The 13,216-nt window shown below is 39.7% G+C and overlaps 1 long non-coding RNA gene across 1 annotated transcript; it reads left to right on the top strand.

Annotated features, from left to right (window-relative positions):
* Nucleotides 1-460: 460 nt before the first annotated feature.
* LOC119262508 lies at nt 461-4,915 on the top strand. Its single transcript, XR_005129706.1, has 2 exons — nt 461-2,273; nt 3,016-4,915. It is a non-coding gene; the product is annotated as an uncharacterized LOC119262508 (long non-coding RNA).
* The last annotated feature ends 8,301 nt before the right edge of the window (nt 4,916-13,216 follow it).

The following is a 13,216-nucleotide window of genomic DNA, read 5'->3' as shown; positions in this document are numbered from 1 at the left end:
CACAATATCTAGGATAACCAGTTAGTAGTGATGGCCGGTTATAAATAGTGCAGTCATGATGAACACTAATATAATGTTTATTTTATTTTGCTTTCAGAATGTTCTATGTTTATGTTCCAAGGATGTGATTTGCCATAAACCATCTCAGTCACTGGTGAATAACAGCAGTGGATTTTTTTGCTAGTTCAAGGGTGCAGAACTGACATCCCTGTGTGTTAAGAGGGAAAATGGAAACACTCTGTGTATGTGTGAAGGGAAAAAGTAGAAGTACGATGCTTGTAAGCCACTAGTGTATTTTATTATTTAATTAGTTTAAAGGGCATTTTGAAGCGCCCTCAGATTGCATTAGAGCTGCTCTACACAGACAGAGAATTCTCTCTCTCTCTCTCTCTCTCTCTCTCTCTCTCTCATACACCAACACCACACAGGTCTTACTGTAGTCTCCAGGCAACGCGAGCAGATTTGGGAGTGCGTTTTCGATCTGTTAGGGTCTTTTGTCAGCTTTCTGACACTTGGCTGGACTGTGAACTTTCCTCAACTTGTAGATGTGCAGTGCCTCCGTGCGGGAATGCAGCACGAAACGGCTCCTCTGCGCTGCTTTAGCTGCTCCATATGAGCTTAATATCACCTGCTTCTTCGGCATCGTGACTTCCAGGGTGCATGATAAAGACGATGGACCGCCGGTTTCTGATTAGCACAGCTGTGGAATGAATGAACAGGCTATAGCGAGCGAGGACTGAGTTACTGCAGAGAGAGGAGCAGCGGGAGCCCTGCAGTGCACTTAGACGCTCGCGCGCTCACCGCCAGCGTTACTGGACGGAGTCTCGCGCCCTCTTCTGGCGGCTCACGTGTCCGCGCGCACAGTTGACTTCTCGTCCTCCGAAGACTGCGGCACGGCGCTCGAGCTCAAACTGCACTGCCCAGCTACGGTGGAGTCGGGCCTTCACGTCCACACACGCCCGCCCTTTAACGTACACTGACTAATAATAAAGTCGTACGTTCGCTTGCCTGTTTATCCCGAGACAGCGGTCCAGCTCGCCTCACTAGCCGCAGAGAAGGAAAACGCCAGGAAAACGAGTTTCATGGAGCAGTTTGATTGGTCAGTTTCTTATGGTCATTACTATATAGGTTTAGTTGGACAATTTTCTTACTTTCTCCCTGGAGACCACCGGTGGAGACCACCTTATTCGAGTCTACAACCAGCCATGTACATGTCGATATGATTTCAGGTAAAATAAAAAACACAGCGAATGAAAACTGATAAATAGTAGTAAGGTAGACGCACTGATGTCAGCTAAAATGGGTTTTTAGAGTTAGTTTAGCAGACGTACACTTTATAGCCTTAAGTAAGGTTGGCTGGTTAGCGTTAGCTCTGTGAAACCAACAGCATTTCAGAAGCAAGGCTGTATAAGAAGTAGCCTATTAGCAATTTAGCTAACAACTACGCTTCTAAAAGATATACAGCGTCTTCAATATGTGCTTATTTTTATGTACTATTGATGTTCAAGAGAAAAAGAGGTGTAAAGAAAAGAGGTTTATGTATTTGAAATTCACAGGCTTGTTCATTATTTTTCAGCAGAAAAAATCCAGAATTCCACAATGTTTACAGTGTTAGCCTTGAACGTGTAAGGATCGTCCTCCACTTATTAACTAGCACATTGCTGGTCACTGTGGTATGAAGGAATGTTAACTGAACATCTGTTAATCTAACATTTAAAACGGGTTAGCTTTTCTGATCTCCTTGGTCAGTTGGTCATGCAGTATTCACACAAATGTAAAGGGTCGCTGGCGTTTGCCTGGAATAGCACCATTGAAATACTGACCATCTAGAAATCACTGAATCAGAACAAAACCAAGAGAAATGTGAAAAACATTGTGTCTAAAGCAGCATGAGACCGTCACCGAGACTCGTTGATCTACTAGATGATCTACAGATCCTCAAACATTATGAAAATGTGGTTAGTATTCAGATTATGTGCTGTTCGTCTCTTCCTTCTTCTTGCATTTTCTTCCATTATTTCTCATTCATAGCCCATACTTTTTTCTTTACAGTGACATTATATGGACCTTATGTATTTTACTAAGAATAATGAGTGGTACAAAATGAATGTAATCAAAATATTAGTTGAGGAACTGTAGTTTCTTCTTTGTTTACAGAGTCATATCACATTAGATTGCAATCGATCTTTCCACAGAGTTTGTGGAATAGATTGGTTAAGCAAGGCAGTATGGACTTTTGTTTTCTGTGGGCAGGAAAAAAAAACTAAGAGCAGGTAAGACTCCCTTTCTGTTTCTATGTAAATTTATCCTCCTCCACCATGTACACACATACCTTCTGTTATCACTAACCTTCCTCCACCTGTTCCAGCCCTACATCCCCCAAACAAACACCCCAGCCAAACACCAAACTCATTTTCAGCAGATACTGCCGCATCCCCTTGAGATTGGCCCAGATAGCACACTCCAGTGTTTCTGGACCCAGGGCTGTGCTTATTAAAGGATGCAAGCGAGTGGGGTTGTAAATGCTGCTATCACCACTGCCTAGGCTCTTACTCATCACTTCACAGGCACAGCCAACTGTGCACAACAAAATCTGCAGTCCAATGATACATGAGGTATTGAGCAGTCATTTATCATAGGGGCACCTCTGCAGCTGATGAAATGCACGCTGACTTATCATAGAGGAAAGTGCCACTATAGTGGATTATGATTAACCATTGTGAACTGATGACCATAACATCAGTGTGAGCGGATGGATGCCTGTGAGGTGATTGAGGAAGTATTGACAATGCATCCATGTTTGCATGTGCTGTTCAGGTTGCATGGGATGGGATGTAAAGCATCTTTTTAAAGATTGCAGGGGCCCATATTATGAAAAAACACAATTTTCTCACTTTTTTGAAACAAGCCATTTTGATACAGTACACTTTCAAAACATAACATGAATTTCCAAAAAATAAGTGGTATAAAAACACATTTTTAAATTATTGTGTTCGTTATGTCTTTGGGCGGAAGGCAGGATACACAGTGGACAGGGCGCCAGTCCATCGCAGGGCATAGGCTCCGGCATCCCCCCGCGACCCTGACGGAGAAGCGGCTTAGAAAATGGATGGATGGATGGATGTGTTTGTTATGTCACACAAATCAACACATAAATATTATAAATATATATTATATATATTATTATATTATATATTTTGCTAACAGCAGTTTAGCTCTGCCCACTATTCATGCTGTAGTGATAAGGAGGTTTTTTTTAGGCTGGACTGCTTTTTGAAAGAGGCACAATACAGGATAGCCTGTCAGAACAGACCTCATTTACATATATCAGTCTTAAAAAAGCAGTAACAAAAACCTGTTTAAACCTCAAGGATAAAGAGAGGCTGCAACGAAAATCTAAGATCCTTTAACCAAACCTACCTGGACCCCTGCGGCCCCTCTTTTGCTATTTGCAGCATTACGCAATGAACATTTTCGAGCTTGACTAGGCTACAGACAGCGACTCTAATTGGAGGGGACTCCTCCGCTTCTGCTATTTTATACTTGCTGAATTGGCAAGAACAGTTACAAATTAACCAAACAAAAGCCTCTACTGCAGCTTTATTACTTGTGTTAACTATGCAGTGGGGAAAGATAATTAAATTGGGCTAAGAAAAATGGAGGAATCCCTGCATTGTGTATTAGGCTGATTACTACAGCATCCCTCACGTGGATGAGAAGTGCCAGAGAAAGAGTCTTTTGTCTTGGATGTTCCAGAACAATCTGAATGTCAATGTCTCTCTTCCACCAAAGGGAAAGAGGAGATATCACATCTGTATGTGTGTTAGGGGAGTGAAAAAAACACCTTGACAAGTCTTCATTTCTCATCTCTGTTAACATCTGCTTGGGTTCTTATAAACACACCACTCATAATAATCAACACACTCATAAATTACAAACACGTTTACACAAAATTTAATTTAGGGCAGACAGTTGCAATTGACTGCCGTCCACTGAACACATATCAGTCACTGCAGTTAATGCAGTCTAGACCTGTTGACATACACTGACTATGCACTGTCAACATCATTCATGACTACATGCAAACTGACAGTGCACCCCTTTCAGGTCTACTCTACCAGGAAGCCATTAGCTTATAAAGCAGGCCTGCGCAGGCTACATTTACATAGGTGTTAAATACAACAACACTGCACACTTAATTTCCATTAACTCCCCACCTTACTAATTTATTCTAGTTGCAGACAATCAAATTATGAAGAAAATTATTATTAGAAATTCTTTGTGTTGACATGCTGTTCACTTGAAAGACTCACAAATTCATTGCTCATTATTTTAGATGAAAACAGTTTACTTGCTAAATTAAATGTAAACAGAAACCGCCATTATCTTCTGTAGCATTTTTCTAACATGATAGATCTTTAATGGGGTGTACAAGCCTAAAACTAGTGTTTAATGTGTTACTATGCAGTATTCTGTATTGCGTCCCTTGGTTTGACACAATCCACAGTTTTGTATAATTTTTGCGTTTTCATCCATCTTTGCTCTCTCACCAACATACAACCATAGGGAATCCCCCCATGGCACTAAGGAAAGCACTCAGGTAGACTTTAATTGTCATGTCTTCCTGCTCTGGGGAGACTGACTTGGACTCTTCCAGGCCTGTAAATTACAGCTCATTCAGACTGCTCTATATAACCCTTTGTTTCTACCACGTGTTTGCAAAGTCTCTTTGTTTGTCACTTGAGTTTTGAGCCTGTTTATTGTATTTGGTTTTCCCTGGTTTTGACCCCTGCTGGTCTCTTTGTTATTTCTGAATATTGATCTCTATCTTTTTCTGCCTGCTTGCGTGTTGACCCTTGCCTGCTATGACAATGAGTATCCGAATGCCCTTAATAAAGTCACTTGGCACTTGCAACTTGCCTCAGCCCCTACATTACATTAATAAAAACAGACATGATAATTGGCCACCAAGCAGTAATGTTAGCTATTTTGCTTCCTTCTGCATTAGCTGAAAAAAAGCTATAAAAATCTAACAGCATGTCTCCATGTATCCGCCCCAAAGCTCTTACAGTTTTAAAAAAAGGTCCTCTTATTCTCAGAAGGGGCTTTCCTAGTCTTTAAACTTCTCTCGTGATTATTATGGCCCTACTGTAGGAGGTGAGTAGGCATGTTTACAACAGATTTAGCAATTGCTACATTTTTCTTTTTGGTCAGAGTGTCCCTTTAAGGAACAGGTTAAAAAAATGCTCAAAGAACTCAGAAAAACTGTCCAGCGCAAAAATAAATGGACAGTTTTTGATATATGAAAATAAATTGCTGAATGCATGTGCACAAATTATAATCAGTTGACCCAAAACTCCTTTTTCTGAGGATGTTTTTGAAGTTCTTAAAAAATATATTTCTTTATAGTTGAAAAGATTTGCTTCCTGCCAGGTCCTGAAACTGTGTAAAAGGTAAACAGGCTCAAATCTACTAGAGCACCTCAGCCTTTATCTGCTTTAAAAATACACACACACACACATGCACGCACACATGCGCGCACACACACACCTCACACACACACACATGCGCGCCCACACACACATTTCACACACATTTCACACACACACACACACACACACACAAACACACATATATACACAAAATAAAAGACAAAATGCAATCAACAGGTGGCCAGCGGAGCTTGAAACAAAACCACACATGTACCCATCCACAAAGGCCTACTTTCTATTACTGTTCTTTAAGCTTTTGTTTAATCACAGCAGGGCCTTTGAGCAGTTCTAGCTGCCATGCTGGAGTAAGAGGAGACACACTGCAGCATGCAGAGGTTAAGTGACTAGCTCAAGGGAGCAGCAATAGTTGCTGGAAGGACATTGCAGCTTATAGCAAGGCCACTGCCCTAGAACTCACAGGGGTTTGAACCGGAATCGCCCGAATCCATGTACAGTCTGGGTCGTGAGCCTTGGGACTTCCTAAGCTATTACCAGCCTAGGAAAGACAACGGTCACAAGAGCAAAAGCCTGTAATTAAAAAGCTATTATTAACAATAACACTATTAAAGGGTCCATGTCACAGAGACCTTTTTTTTAATTAAAGAGTTTGAGGTACCGTGTAAACACTGTTAAACTTTTAAAACAAACCATTCAAGTGGATACTAAGCTGCAAAACCCAAAAAAAATAAGTTTTGAATTAATTGTAGTTATGATGTCATAACCATGAACACATTTACATTTGTTCGGCAAGTCATCCTATGGCAGTTCAGTTGTTACTGAACTGTATCAGTTATTGGGACAGAAGACTATGCGGGAAATGACTAATTGCTGTGCTGTTCCTGATTGTCAATGAACAGATGTATCAAAGGATACAGACATCATCAGAGGAAAATTAAAGTACAAGCCTTTTAAACCTGAAAGCACAAAGGGGCACAAACAATTAAGAACTGATCTTTGATCGCTGTGTTTTGAAAAGCAAATGCTTTTTTAATAATAAACCAGGAAACACTGAAATAGATCTCAGACAAAGCAGGGATAGTCTCTAGCTTTTCTCATGAGAAGCACTATCACCTACCCAAAGCTCCACATCTCAGCAGATTTGCGAGTGCTGGGTCATTTAGCCCTCACCGAGCGGGGCTGGAGGAGATCAATCAGGGGCCTATCCAGCCCGCCGTCAGCCATGATTTGCAGTAGCACTGTCCAGCTGTTGGTCCGTGGAAAAAATAATGGCTGATTGGACTCCATGGCATCTTGGCTTTGGGGAACGATTCAATTTCGGCATGATGGATGGTCAGAAAGAGCTGGACCTGAGACACTTGGGCAGTCTGGTCCTGACCCAAAACAAGCCTGGGAAACTGTAATGAGTCATGTCGTGTTTCAGGGCATTAGAGCCGCCATGCTGACACCCTCTGTAATCCGGGTGTCCATGAGAGAGAGAGAGAGAGAGTCATGCGCCATGCCTCTCCACTGGAACAGGGAAAGAATCGATTAGCACCATTTTGCTTTTTCCTCATTCATCTGCTTTCTCATTTCTACAGCTACCAGTACTGTGCTGCACGATATCCTAATTTCATTGAGTTTGTGAACATGCTATCCAAAGACTTCCCACTATACAAGGGGTCAACAGCTTTATCCTGCTAGTTGCTATAAACGCTTATGCACATCTGAAAATAAAGCTGACAAAAGCTCATTTCTTTACAAACTATGCTATAAATATGTCATATTAAGTGATGGACAGCATTATTTGGTACTATATTAAATAATGAGCTATCAACATCCCACAGTGTCTGCTGAAAAAGTAAATGGGTAAAATAGTCTAAAAGAGAAAAAGAATGGAATCTGGTCTTGAGTTCTTATCCTGTATTTGTATTTGTCTTATCCAGGATAGCATATAAAACATCATAAAAAAGGTTCAAAAAAGCTCATTGCTTGCCCATAAGATCTAAGTTGAAAATCTGTGACTTTGTGGGCTGGTAGAGACATAAATCACCCAACAGTAAATGCCCTTCAGAAATCCCTGCTTTAGAGCAGCAAACAGATTAGAGCAGATACAGAAGTGCAGACATCTCAATGTTTTTGCAGACATGGTGGCCACAGTCATCATTACTCATGTATACCAGAGTCATGTTATATAAAGCATATCTTATATAGGTTTTTCCTTGAGTGTATGCTTCTGGTGTCATTTATTTAGATTTTTTGCTTTTAAAAGATCTTTCCAGTCTTTTCAGTGTTTGTATCAGACATATATTGTTGTTGTTGGAACAAAACCTTGTATCTCCAAAAATGCAACTTTACAGGATGAAGAAAAATGTTCTTACTTTTTCATTTTTGACCATTTTGTTTGGCCCGTTTGTCATGAAATTTGGACACCTAATTAAGGGAAACTGGCCATTTCAAATTATGCCAAAAACTGGAAAACACAAAGAATGGAGATGCAAGGTTTTGTCCCGACAGCAGCAGTGTGTATGACATATGTATTAAACCTATGTATCAGACATACAGTATATGTATATGCCCAGTATTTGATACATATATGTACATACATCATGAAAAACATGCCTGACCCTTTGCGATACATGTCCATACATGGCAACATATCAGGTTTCCGTAGGGGGTAATAGTAATACATACTGTCTGTTTCCTTAGTCAGTTACTAATTTTTGATGTTATTCTTCAAATTGTTCTGTTTAATCTTCAACCTAGCAGAGGCATGGAGATTCCAGTGTTATATCTGCAACATATTTATTTTTGCCTGATAAAATGGTGGGCTGAACTTTTAATCAGCCAAGAGATAACATGGAACAAACATTTGGAAGAGCTTAATAAACTGAGCTATTGCATTAGTCTGTTGGACTGCATTCATCTCATAGCAACCGTCTGAGTCAAAAAGGAACTGATAGCTACTTGTTTGTAGAGAGGATATAAACACTGTTAATCATGAGTACAGGAGGAAGGTTGACTGCCTTCTCCACAGATCCTGCGAGTACTGCTCCTGCACAAAATATATGAACTTTTCCATGAAACAGTCCAACTCATCTGTGAAATGTATTTTTGACGTGTTAACACAAGAGCACTATGCTTTAAAGCAGGCCATGCAGCCAACTGTAAGTGATTCTTTAGAATGTTCTACTTTAAAAAAGTCTTGAAAGACCTTAAGCATGAGTGAAAAGTTTGTTTTTTCAGTGTATCATTATCATAACAAAATTTTGTGTCTCTGAAATGGCAACATGATTAATTTTATGTCATTGTATTAAGATTTTATTGCGAGGAATTTTGGCCCATTTCTGTTCAGTTCTGCTGATTGTGAAATATCCTCAGAAACTAAAGGGCAGAGGTTTTGATATTACAGCGATGTTATACAAGTATGAAGCTTTGTCCTAGAATTGTTCTTTAAGGCAATATATGTCCACATTACATTTAAATCCAAAAATATATTGAAAGTAACATGAGAAAAGAAAAGAAGAAGAGTAAAAAAGAAAAGTAATAGGAATACACAGAAGCTAGTATGGCATCATATAGTGCCCTCTACAAATATGTGAACCTCTGATACAAAACAGTCTGAAAAAACTTAGCTTTGATGCATTTCATTTCAAAAATGAAACAAAAATATAACCTTTGTTATACAATGACTGAAAGCATAAATATTTTTCTCAAATCTTTGTGAGCCACAATTGTTGGCATTCCTAGAAAACTCTTATGAGTGAAATCTATCTGCATTTTTCATGCATACTATTTGTTTTAAAGTTCACTGAGTGATTAGAAACGCTTAAATGGTCAGCCATGACTCCCTGATTCACTGGGGTATAAATGTGAGGTGACACACAGACCAAATTTCCTTAGGCATTCATGACTATGAGAAAGACCAGAGAATAGAACTACTAGCTACAATTAAAGTCCTTTTCCACAAGGAGTAGGAGGAGGAACAAGGCTTTTTGAAGCCTTGAACCAATTTAGAACAATACAAGCTGCCACCACTTTGTGAAAGCCAAATTTATTTCCATATATTTTCATTATTATTATTTTCAATATCATGTTGAATTTGTCTAAATTTGAATAAAATGATATTTCTGTTATTATATTTGAATCATGTTCATCTTATATTTTGTGTACAAAATCAAGTTTTTTGTGACAGTAGTACAAATCCTAAACACTGTGTATGTTCTGAAAGAAACAAGAAAAGAAACTAGGAGCTTTTGTCTGGTTCCATTGACTTACGTTAAAAGTAGAGTGTGTTTTTATCCTTTCTCTATAAAGTTGTCATTGTGGAGATACAAGGTTTTGTTCAGACAGCAGTGATATGTTGTTTAGGAGGCTTGGCAGAAGGAGGCCTCTGATGTCAAGGACCAACAAACTCAAGAGCCTTCAGTTTGCAAGATGCTACTGGAACTAAGTGGGATTGTGTGCTATGATTAGGGCAAAGGATGGATGAGACCAAAATAGAGCTTTTGGGCAACACCAGAGAAGGGTTTGGCTTAGACACAATAGCCATGCAGAAAAGTAACATCCCCAGTGTGAAGTATGATGGTGGAGCAGAGGTGTTGTGGGACTGTTTTTCTTCCATAGGTCCTGAGCAACTTGTTGAGGCACATGGTATCGTGGACTCCATCAAGTACCAGAAGAAAATAAATCAAAACCTGACCCCCTCTGCCCAGGATGCTTATGGTCCTAGCTGGATATTCCTGTAGGACACTGATTGAAATCACACCTCAAAATCAATACAAAAATGGTTCACTGGCCACAGAATCAATGTTTTGTCATGGCAATTCCAGTGTCATCACCTAAAGCCCATACAAAACCTAAGGGATGAGCTGATGAGAAGAGTCCACAAGCGTGGGCCTCAGAATTTCAAGGGTATAAAGAGGTTCCATTTGGATGAAAGATCTCAGATCCTTTGCTGTGTGTTCTCCAGTCTCATTAAGCATTACAGGAGAAGACTGAGCTGTTATCATTGTGAAGGGAGGCTGCACAAAGTATTACATGAAGGGGTGTCACTAATTGTGACACACAGATTTGATAAAAATATTGATTTCATGATAAGATTTTTTTCTTTTCTTCAAATAAAGGTTAGATTTGTGTTATTATTTTGAGTGAAAGATGAAAAGGATTAGGATCAAAGAACATTTTTACAGGCTGTGTTGCTCATGTTTATCAGGCATGCTAATATTTGTGGAGAGCACTGGGCATCTAATTACATAGCTTTAATATGTTTTGGGAGAAAAATAGCTTGAAAATCATTAGAGGAGGAACAGTGCAAATTCACTGCATGAGAGTCTATTAGACATGAAGTGATAAACTGAAAGGTTTTTTTTTTACATTATTAGTTCATGTGTCTGGTCAAGTGTTTTAAAAATTAAAATTCTTGCTTTCCTGTAGTCTTCAGTAAATCTTTCATCAAAATATAATGCGAGCATCACTATATCAGACTGGGAAAAATAATATTAACCAGTAATTAATATTATTTAATTATATTTCACCTTGCCCTCTCACCACCCCCACCTGTCAAACAAAACACTCAGGTAGCTCAGAGGTCCTACCTGATAGTGTTTCACTCAGAATTACTTTTCGAAGGAAAAGGCTTTATGGTTTCTGATTCATGTTCACTCTAAAGTAGCACTGAGTAGCATTTTCATATTTTTCCTGTCATTCCCACATTAGCTAATCACTGGCTGCTCAACACATGGCTTGTCATCACATTACAATAGGAGGTCTGGTGAGTATGAATATGTAGTAAATTGGCAAATCAGAAATTCATTGTGAATGCCTGACTGAGCTGCAAGCACAAACATCTGTTTGAGATTTTGATTTTAACACCCAAATCCTGAGAAGTGCTGTTTTACTGGTTATTTTAAAGGAATTGAGTCCAGTGCGCAAATTCTTGTGAAACAACATCAACTTTTGGAATATTTTTTTATTCTACAGCTCATCTGCACATTATGACATCTTTGTAGTTACCTGGCACTCAACACGAAGCTGGAGTGTACCAACATGTCATTATTGCCATTGCAAAACATTGCATCTCCAAATGGTCATTTTCAGGGAAGGAAAAACAGTCTTGGAAGTCCTGTCAAGGAAGTCCACCATTTTCCTTAATACACCAAATTCAACTTACAGTGAGCTTGATAATCAGACAGCCTTGCCCCGAGTTGGGTATGTAAGAGCAAAGAACACACAAGGACTTGAACTGCATACTGCTGGGGGTACACTCTACACTCATTTGGACTCGTATTCCACTGTTGTTGTTGTTGTTATTATTATTATTATTATCATTATTATTATTAGTAGTAGTAGTAGCACTTGTAGCAGTATAAGTAGTACAAGATGGCTCTGGGTGCTGTTGCTGATGTAGCTGAGCACCTAGCATTCCTCTGTTGGCTGAACTGTGTGGCCAGAAGTTTGAAGAGATGCAGTGACAGGCCTCATGTGCGTCACAAGAATTGTAGTCCAACCTTTCCCCTGCTGGAGAAGTGTAACAGAGAAAGACCTTCTGTAGGTGGCTAAAGCTTACTTCTCAAACAAGAGCCTAAACTGTTGATAGCAATGGCCAAATATGGTCCTAATGATAGAAACTGATAGCTACCCTGGATGTGTATAAAGTGGATGGATGATGAACTATAATGCCCTGATAATGAAGCATCTCAGTTCAGCCCTTTACCAATAATATTCATATTGAAAATATGGGTGGGCAATGTGACGAGATTATATTGCTATCATCATATATTACATCGCAATATGCTTTTCTGAGCATATTGTGGATATTGTCAATACTTAAAGATCACTGACCAAGTACGTTTCATTACAAAGAGAGCATGACTAAGCCTGTATAATCAGATTAAGTGCAGTGCAGTGTGTGCAACGTTGAATAAAAATCCTTATTTCCATAGCTTATAGTAGTATAATTTATAGTTTTTTTAGTTTTATAGTCATTTTTAAACACAACATTACTGGTTCCTTGTTGTCTTTTTAAACTTATCAAAACCTAAATAGAAGAAGAATTCAGAACCATTAGCCAACTGTGTTTGCACACAGAAGAATTAAGACCTCCACATTTAACCCATCCATGCAGTGAAACACCCACATGCATGCACACTAGTGAACACACACACTAGGGGGCAGTGAGCACACTTATCCAGAGTGGTGGGCAGCCCTAGCCACGGCACCAAGGGTTGGGGGTTAGGTGCTTTGCTCAAGGGCACTTCAGTCACATACTGGCCAAGGGGATCAAACCGGGCAACCTTCCAGTCACAAGGCTGCTTCCCTAACCTCCAGCCCACGACTGCCCCCCGGAGCAGCAGGGCAAGCCACATGCAGGGAGTGGCCGCTGGCAGACAAGGACGTGTTTCTGCCCGGGATCAGACCGGGGGCCTTTCGCATGTAAGGTGAACGTGATAACTGCTACACCACAGAAAGTTTCCATATCATGGTTTATGCTGTTTATGGTGGAAATATCTTTAAGTATATGTTTTTTTCTCATATCGCCCACCCTTAACTGAAAATATGAGGAGCCATAAACACTCAGAGATAGATAGTGGGGCTATCAAAAAAGAAAGTTGGCCATCCGAGTTGAAACAGTCAGGTTTCGTATCAAAACCACATGATTCTGTTCAGGGATTTTGCTCTGAGGAAGAAAATCACTGTTATTTTAAAACGGACATTAGTAGAGAGCGTCTCTTCAGCCTATCAGTAATCAGGAATCATACACTGGCGCTTAGCTCAACTTGTGAGCG

This window comes from Pygocentrus nattereri, chromosome 26 (genome assembly GCF_015220715.1).
Source record: "Pygocentrus nattereri isolate fPygNat1 chromosome 26, fPygNat1.pri, whole genome shotgun sequence".
NCBI lineage: Eukaryota > Metazoa > Chordata > Actinopteri > Characiformes > Serrasalmidae > Pygocentrus > Pygocentrus nattereri.
The sequence above is the reverse complement of the archived record's forward strand: the minus strand, read 5'-3'. Positions and strand labels throughout refer to the sequence as shown.